Source organism: Schistocerca nitens, chromosome 1 (assembly GCF_023898315.1).
Source record: "Schistocerca nitens isolate TAMUIC-IGC-003100 chromosome 1, iqSchNite1.1, whole genome shotgun sequence".
Lineage (NCBI taxonomy): Eukaryota > Metazoa > Arthropoda > Insecta > Orthoptera > Acrididae > Schistocerca > Schistocerca nitens.
The window spans coordinates 441330114-441339545 of NC_064614.1; the positions used below are offsets into that span (position 1 = coordinate 441330114).

The 9432-nt window shown below is 43.6% G+C and overlaps 1 pseudogene; it reads left to right on the forward strand.

Annotated features, from left to right (window-relative positions):
* Positions 1-8639: 8639 nt before the first annotated feature.
* On the forward strand, positions 8640-8757 carry LOC126213022 (5S ribosomal RNA; annotated as a pseudogene).
* Positions 8758-9432: the final 675 nt, after the last annotated feature.

Consider the following 9432-nt stretch of genomic DNA (forward strand, 5'->3'; position numbering starts at 1 on the left):
AACTTTTGACATATATGGCAACTCCTCCTTTCTCCATATTTTCTCTCATTACATGTGCAGAGAGCTTATATCCACTTACATTTACCTTATCCATATCAGTAACAATGTGATGCTCAGACAGGCATAGTATATCTATTTCATTCTCAGCTTCTAAATATTCTAAACAAACCAGAAGCTCATCTACTTTATTCTTTAAACTCGCAATATTTTGATGAAATATACTTACATTATTTTTAATTATACTTTTATGAGAACCTTTCCTTATTCTAACGTTTGCAGTACTCTCCTGTCTGAGTTTCTCATTGTGCTTAGGCCTAGTTCCTATACCAGTGGTCACACGGTGTTCAGAGAGGCAGATTATGTCAACTGGGTTGGGTGACTTTAATTCATCATTGCAATTACCTAGGACTGAGATACAACTTGGTGGAGATAAAATTTCTGGTGATTGGTGAAAATTTATAATTGATAGCTGTGATTGGTGATCCAATGTGCTAGAATTGTGCTGTTTAATTTCTTTCCTAAACTGAAGATTTGTTTCAATCCTGACCTCTCGTAGAACTTGACATCTTTCTGTCTTACCTATCCTAAAAAAGGTGCTGCTCCAACACCTGTAACCACTGGTATTTTACCATTCATGGCAGTGCCTCCCCCCCTTAAATTTCCTGCTATTACCCCAGCCAGTTTCCCCTTCCCTTTCCTGTTGAGATGTAGGCCGTGCCTGGTATAGTCCCACGTACTGAGACAATCAACAGGAACCACACCAATATGAGCCCCCGCACCCGACCCAAGCAGCCGTTCCAACTCAATTAACTCTCCCAACAGAAGAGTTCAAATGAGGCCGGTCATGGCGTCTCAGGACAGATACAAATTCAACATTAGTGTGTCTCGATGCCGACGCAATCTTTACCAGGTCACACTCTATACTGTACCCAGGATCTCTGTCGATGCTGTTCCCTGGCCCTCCCACAATAACCACGGTGTCTTCCCTGGTAAATCCTTTACAGAGTGAACCTAAATCCTCTGTCACCTGATCCAGACTAGCACTTGGTTTGAAAAAATTTGTGACCTGGTATTCTGGTCCTAATTCCTCCTGCAGAAGTTGGCCTACACCTCTGGCATGAGAACTGCCTAACAACAAAACTTTCTTCCTTTTCGATGACTTTCCTACATTCTTTTTCAATTTCCTATTGAAAGTTTGTTGTGTCCTGTCTACACCTACCTCTGCTTGAGGCTCATCAGTTTCTAACTGAAGCAACAGGTCAAACTTATTTTTGACATTCACCACAAAACTGTCAGACTTAGTTGTAGGCCTGTTCCTTCTGCTACCTGTTGCCACTTCCCACCTCTCTTTGCCCTTCTCCCTCCTTAACCTGTCCAGATCTTCCCTAGCCTGATCTAGCTCAGCCTGAAGGGCAGCAATTTTCCCCTCCTGTTCCACTATCTTCCTATCTCTGCTGCAAATCCTACATAACCACTGATGAGCCTGATCCACTTTCCCAACACCCACGCCACTGCAATCCCCCCAGTGAAAAAAACTACTACATCCATCACACCAAACCCCGGAACTAACAATTCTACGGCAAGTCAGGCACTTCTCACTCATGGCAAAAATCAAAAAAGACGTTACAAGAATTAAGCCTATTCACAAATGTATATAAGCATGTTTCTGATTTAAAATTCCGCTGTTTTTCTGAAATCTGTATTAAAACAATGAAGTTACACGCTATTTACGGTAGTTTACTTATTTGTTACCGAGAAAATAGTTAAATTACCGTGAAACAATAAACAAACACGTTTACAAAATTTAAGCCTAAGCGCGACTTCGCGAAGTTACGATCTTTTCGTGTTTTCTGAAAAAATACGCAAAGAAAAGTCAAACCTTTAATGGCAAGACTAAACGATACACTAATGCACGTATTTAATTTGTTGTCGGCGTTAAACTAAATTATATTCCTGTCTAAATCACTTAACTTTCTGGAAATGGTTTCTGGCGTCACTTACTCGGCGGCCATCTTGGAACTCATATAATGGCATTGTGATCTGAAAATCACATTCTCAACATGCTATTCCTTCTCTATCAAGTAGAAGTTAGGTGGAGCCACAATAAAGCAAGGAGTGGCGACATGTAGAAACTCTATCAGCAGTAACCTTTCTTATACTAGTTATTTATTTCTAGTGACGAAACAAACCCTGTTTATGGTCACAGGACACTTATTCCGTCTTTTAGTAAGAGCTTATGTACGTCGATAAAATTGGTTCTGAACTGAGAATGTAACTCAGACACGGAAGTTCATCTCGTCGTGACAATGCAGCTCGACTACAAGTTGTTGTTTGTTCAAAACTGCAGATTCCTCAACATCTCCACATATTGCGCGTGAATGTGTTGGAAACCTGGTCCAGCACTAAACTTTTCACTATGTATTATCAAGCTCTAGCATGAGAACACCTACCTGCTGGTGGATAATAATTTTTATTTTTAATGCATTTTCATTCGTTGTCAACACTAACGATATCTGATGTTTTTGACTCCCAGTGAGACACTGAACTATTTGCGAGATCACTGTAAGTTCAAGAATGTTATTCCGAGCTGCTGGTGGAGAAAAATTCGGTAGCTGACGTCTCTAAGTGTGTAGTCAACAACGATATGTTTGGGGTTCGATTCCCAGTCAGCACTGAACTCTTTATCATATTATTTCTAGTTCAAACTTGCTCACATGTCGCTGCTGGTGTAACAAACCTATACTTAACGTTCCTTTTGTCTAGAATATAACAGCGATACGTGCCGGGTTGGAGTTCTTGGAAGGAAAAAATTAATGTTTCGTCTCGTCATTTCAGTTAATACATCTGGCTACTGCCGAGAAAATCCGATATGTCAAAGTTTATTGTGTTTCGATAACAATCCGATTGGGTTCTGGGTTCGAATTCCTGTCCAACACAAAGCTTTACCTCACTGCATTTCAAGTAAGTTACTTGTGTAGAAGCAGTATTTAACATCTCTCGTAGTTCGTTAACAGGGACAATAGATGCTGGGTAGGAATTCGCGACCGTTAAAAATGTTTACGTTATGTAATTTAAAGTTGATATTTGTTAACTGATACTGTCTAAAATCGAGGTATATCACTCTCTTCATGCCTAGTCAGGAATGACTGTTATTTCCGTCAGTCACGAAATCTTAGTTTGCATGACCTGGGTTTGAATCCATATGCAGAACGGGTCGGTTCGTCGCGTCATTTGAAGTTCATACATATTCTCAACTAGCTGCTCGTGAATGACGTAAATTTTTAATGATATTTTGAGTTAAATAACTGGTATGGTATGTTACTTTGAAGAGGAAATCATGAATACGGCGAACTTACTACGTGCATTACCTATCTGACGTAATAATGAGAGTTCTAACATTTCAGGTATGTCAGTTATTGCAATAAATGCGAGCTTACAAGCCTTAAGGACAGTGTTATCTGTGATAAGATGTTCCCTGATATTTTTAGTACCGTGGTATTACTTTACATCTTGAGTTATTGCGATACAGAGCAGTGTTTTCTAGTGGTGACTTGTTGGAACCATTTTCAATAGTCAAACGACTGTATCAAGGAACGATTAGAGGACCTGCTAGACAGCTGCGTTATGTGGGTTGCATGGGAATTAGGCGAAATGCAATCCAGGTCGTTCGGATACTTTTGAGCATGACTGTACGTCGTTAACAATCCGATTAGGTGCTGGGTTCGTATCCCTGTCACAAGCTTTATATGGTGGCATTTCAATTTTAAACATGAGCATACCTCGTTCCTTGTGAATGACACCATACTAAACGTCGATGGGGGTAGTTCCCAGGACGGTAACTGTTATGACAGGATTCCTAGTTCAGTACAAACATTTTCGTCATTCATTTTCAGGATCTGAATTGATAACTGATACTGGTGCAAACGTCTATACTTCACGTCTCTTTATGCCTAGTGATCCGGTCTCAGTAAGGCACAAACAAAGCTGAGCTTAGTTAGCAATGGCTATAGGTGCTGGGTTTATATCCAGGCCCAGAACGACGACGTTGGTCATGTCATTTAAAGTTCAAATTTGTGTACACGTAGATGTTGATGTGTTACGAGAACAGTGATATTACTGGTGATTCGCTGTTAATGTTGAGATTACCTTAGAGTGCCTGTTGCCTTTAATCGCGTTTTTCTACTGGTTCGTCCAATATCCAGTTTCCAGAGCCACTCGCCGTTGAGCGACCTTCAGCACGTGGATGGAAAATCTTTTAGAGAGCGAAAAACTTTTTTTTTGATTGCCGTACAGCTTTGTAACTCCATATATTGTCTCAAGTATTTAGTTTTGACTAAGGATTACTGTACGATATATGTAAAATAATCCGTTTTCTCAGTACTTTTGGAATGTCACTTGTTGTAATTAAGGTTAGTTTATGAGTGTTATTGGGTGTCTCATCGCTAAAAACGTGTTTTCTAATATGTTTTGTATAACGATATTAGTTGACGCTTAGATTGACTGCCATAAAGACCTTTGGTCTCTTAGTAGTCTGTTGCGGTACCCATTGTGTGAAGTCAAACGACTGTACCCCACCAGGTTTTGGTGTTTAGAGGACCTGCAGCACAGCTACGTTTTGTTGGTTGTATTCAGCAGTGACCCACTTTTTTTGCTGTCAAGTGTACAATCTGCACTAGACTTCTCTAGAGTGAGAAGTATGGACTGTTCTCGTGAAATGAGTCTAAGAGCTAGGTTACCCACTAATTGTCAAAATATCTAACGGCAAAAGGATATACAATGAAGAACCAAAGAAACTGGTATAGGGATGCTTATTCAGATACAGAGATATGTAAACAGGTAGAAGACGGTGTTACGGTCGGCAACGCCTACATGAGACAATGGGTGTCTGGCGAAGCTGTTAGACCGGTTACTGCTAGTACAATGCAGGTGATCAAGATTTAAGTGAATTTGAACGCAGTGTTATAGTTGGCACACGGGCCATAGGGGACAGCATCTCCAATGTAGCGATGAAACGGGGATTTCCCTTAAACCATTTCACGAGTGTAACGCGAATGACAGGAAATTGCTTAAACATCAAATCTCCGACATCACTGCGGCCGGGAAAAGATCCTGCAAGAACGGGACCAATGGCGACTTAAGAGAATTGTTCAACCTGACAGAAGTGGAACCATTCCGCAAATTGCTGCAGATTTCAATGCTTGGCCATCAACAAGTGTCAGCATGCGAACCATTCAACGAAACATCACTGATATGGGCTTTCGGAGCCGAAGGCCCACTCGTGTACCCTTGACGACTGCGTGGCACAGCCGGCCGTTGTGACCGAGCGGTTCTAGGCGCTTCAGTCTGGAACCGTGCGACCGCTACGGTCGCAGGTTCGAATCCTGCCTCGGGCATGGATGTGTGTGATGTCTTTAGGTTAGTTAGGTTAAGTAGTTCTAAGTTCTAGGGGACTGATGTCCTCAAATGTTCTTCGACTGGCCGCCATACTCCCCAGACATAAACATTACTGAGCATATTAGGGATGCCTTGCAACGTGCTGCCCAGAAGAGATCTCCAGCCCCTCGTGCTGTTACGGATTTATGGACAGCCCTGCAAAATTGATGCTGTCAATTCCCTCCAGGACTACTTCAGGCTTGAGACATTAGTTGAGTCCATGCCACGTCGTATTGCGGCACTTCTGCGTGCTCGCAGTGGCCTTACACGGCATTAGGCAGGTGCACAAATTTCTTTGGCCCTTCAGTGTAATTTAAATAACGAAAGGAGGGATTCACATTTGTAACAAGAATATGCGTTATAAACAAAAATATTGTAAAATGTGTAAATTCACCCGCCTGATTAGCTATTACGCCCTTTCCGGGATTTGATGTTTAGGCGATTTCCTGATATTCTCGTTACACTAGTGAAATGGTTTAAGGGAAAACCCGCATTTCATCGCTACCTCGGTGCCATATCGAGTCCTCCCGGCGTTTCACGGCGAGGGCTGGTGTGCAGGCCATCCTGGATATGGTTTTTAGGCGGTTTCTCACATATGGTAAGGTGAATACCAAGCTGGAATCCACTTCCCGTCTTACACTATTCGCAAAAACTTAGAAAACGTTCGCACGCTCTCACATGGGCTTACGCTAGACGCAGACACACGGGGTATACAAATTCAGTGACGCGAGGGGTGGCGACAAAGCCGAAAATTAACAAGCCCATTCTGTGACGATATAGGATGAAGGCCAGATAAATGAAGAAGATTGTAGACTGCACACACAATCAAAGGGTCACTTTTTCGAAATGTAGTGATTGTCTGCCAATGCGACGCTTAACGTTGGCGTCTGGCTGCAAGGTGCCTAAAACCTTCCTCTGTTATGGTGGAAAAGCTTTGCCCTCTGTGAAGTCTCCCTCTGGCTCGGCGACGTTTCAAACAGCAAGGCGTCGACACGTGCCAACATATCGCAGCTCAGAAGGTCATGTGACCTTTAATGTGGGTTAATGATGTCACTTTGATACCAAGTTTCACCACATTTCTGCCCAAAACCGCTACAGACGTGTCTCACTGTGAGTAGGTCGTCTCAGATCCTCTTACCCACCTTTTATTCTGACGCCAGTGCGATACAGGGCAGAACTGTGACATTCAGCGTTGCAATCACGCGGTTTCTTATGGGTTCAAAAATGGCTCTGAGCACTATAGGACTTAAAATCTTAGGTCATCGGTCCCCTAGAACTTAGAACTACTTAAACCTAACTAACCTAAGGACATCACACACATCCATGCCCAAGGCAGGATTCGAACCTGCGACCGTAGCATTCCTGCGGTTTCGGACTGTAGCGCCTAGAACCGCACAGCCACCGTGGCCGGCCTTCTTATGGGTGGCCGAGGAAAACATTTCAGACAAATCGTCACTCAGAATCGACGAGAAAAGGCCTCAATGGGGCGCACGAAGGGCGTCAATGAAACCACCCGTTTCCTGGGGCGATGATTCCCACATATTTCGAGGGCGAAAACAAATGCCCGATCTCGTGGTCGTGCGGTAGCGTTCTCGCTTCCCACGCCCGGGTTCCCGGGTTCGATTCCCGGCGGGGTCAGGGATTTTCTCTGCCTCGTGATGGCTGGGTGTTGTGTGCTGTCCTTAGGTTAGTTAGGTTTAAGTAGTTCTAAGTTCTAGGGGACTGATGACCGTAGCAGTTAAGTCCCATAGTGCTCAGAACCATTTGAACCATTTGAAAACAAATTATCGCAGTCCTATGAGCAACAAGAGCGTGTGCTTGACAACTTTTGACACTGCGGGACCCTTCGGACGTATCAATACTTCTCTATGGAAACTGTGGGCTGCATCCTCATTGAACGTGATGGCACCACTTTGCAGTGTAGCGCAACCGTAATTATTGCTCTCGTGGACAGGCCATAAGCTCTAGGGACCGTTCAAAACCATTCTACGAATTTTGAACGTGATCCGAAGCAGCAAAAAGTGTACTTAAATTCATTCAACCCTCCTGTTTCGGACCCTCCTGCAGCGTGACCACGAATTGCAACATTAAGATGGGCTCGAATGAAACGGTAAAGGGACTGTTTAAGGTACCCCAGTTCGGCAACACCTCCGCCACCACACACGCACACACACGCACACACACACACACACACATACACAAAGCTTCTCTGAGCACGTTGCAAATGTACCGTCAGAAACTTCGACACAAATTCAGCCGCGCTGCTGCTCTAGCGTCTGAAGTAAGGCAGACCCCACCTAGCGGTTTTCGAAGAGATTGGATAACCCTCAAGCACCAGAGCAACCCTTTCCGTACGGAAGGAATTTTTTGGCAGGTCTGACGACGGAGTAAAAGAAAGGCACAGACTGCACAGTTCTGCGCACAATGATGAACGTGGGGTTCTGCGACAGACGACCGTTACGAGTTCCCACGTTCATCCAACGACATCGTCAGTTATGACTGCAGCACTTATGGGTTTATGGACGATGGACCGTGGATCAACGGAACTGTATCGCCTGGTCGGATGTATCAAGTTTCGTGGTATGTCAGGTTGATGGTCGCGTACGGATACACCATTACCTGGATGAACAGCACGCACCGCACAGCAAGCGTAAGCCGGTGAGGGCTGTAGGGGAGACCGGGTTCTAGTTGATACAGGGTCAAGCTGATACAGGCCCAATAACTTCTAAACGTGAAAACGCTTGCAAGCGGGAACGGGAGTGATAGGTGAAGATACTCAGTAACCACGTGTGTGCCGTATTAGAAGGCTGCTTGCCGCTGTGTTTTGTGAATAAAAACAGTTTCTTTTTTCAACTGAGAATATAGTTTTACTAGACACTTGCACCTTTTATTTTAGTGTTATTCGTGAGCTAGCTGAACAATTAAACATATCATATTGTTTCATAGAGTGAGGGTAAGAATATTAACTGTAAACAGTAATTAGTGTATTTGCGTGGGCATATAAAGAAGTTAAGAAGGGCCGGATGTCTATCAGGGAAGCACCAAAAACATTTGCTATGGACAAAGTGGCGCTTTATGGGTATAAAGTTTAAAAGGAAAAGCATCTTGCAACACCAGAAGCAGTTGGGGACTTAAAAATGGGATATGCTAAACAGCGAAAAGTATTAAATGATGATTCGGAAAACGACTTTAGCAACTATATTTAAGGCAACGGCGTTGCTGCAGTGGATACACCGGTTCCCGTCAAATCACCGAAGTTAAACGCTGTCGGGCGTGGCCAGTACTTGGATGGGAGACCATCCGAGTCGCCATGCGCTGTTGCCATTTTTCGGGGTGCACGCAGCCTCGTGATGCAAACTGAGGAGCTACTCGACCGAATAGTAGTGGCTCCGGTCACAGAAAACCATCGTAACAACGGGGAGAGCGGAGTGCTGACCACACGCCCCTCCTATCTGCATCCTCAATTGAGGATGACACGGCGGTCGGGTGGTCCAGATGGGTCACTTGTAGCCTGAAGACGCAGTGCTAACTATATTTTGACAAGTAATAAAATTTACTATGGATTAACTCCTAAAAATCTTCGGGAACTGGCCTATGAACTAGCGCTAGCGAATGAAGTAAAATCGAATGATACCTGGATAAGTGCCAAAATGGCTTCAAAATGGGTTTATACGTTTTTAAAAATGCACCCCAATCTTTCTTTCAGAGAGCTAGAAGCGATAAGCCTTATTCGGGCAACTAGTTTTAATCGACACAACATTGAAAGATTTTTTGAAAATTTGAGACATGTTTATGAAAAACATAAGTTTCAAAGCAAAGATGTATGGAATGCATACGAAACCGGGGTGCAAACTGTTAAGCGGCCAAATAAAATTATTGCTGAGAAAGGAGTTCGGCAAGTTGCAAAAGCCAATTCTGCTGAGTGAGGGCAAACAGTTACAACTGCAACTGCTTAGAGTGCTATTGGCAATGCAATCCCCTCACTCTTCATTTTCCATA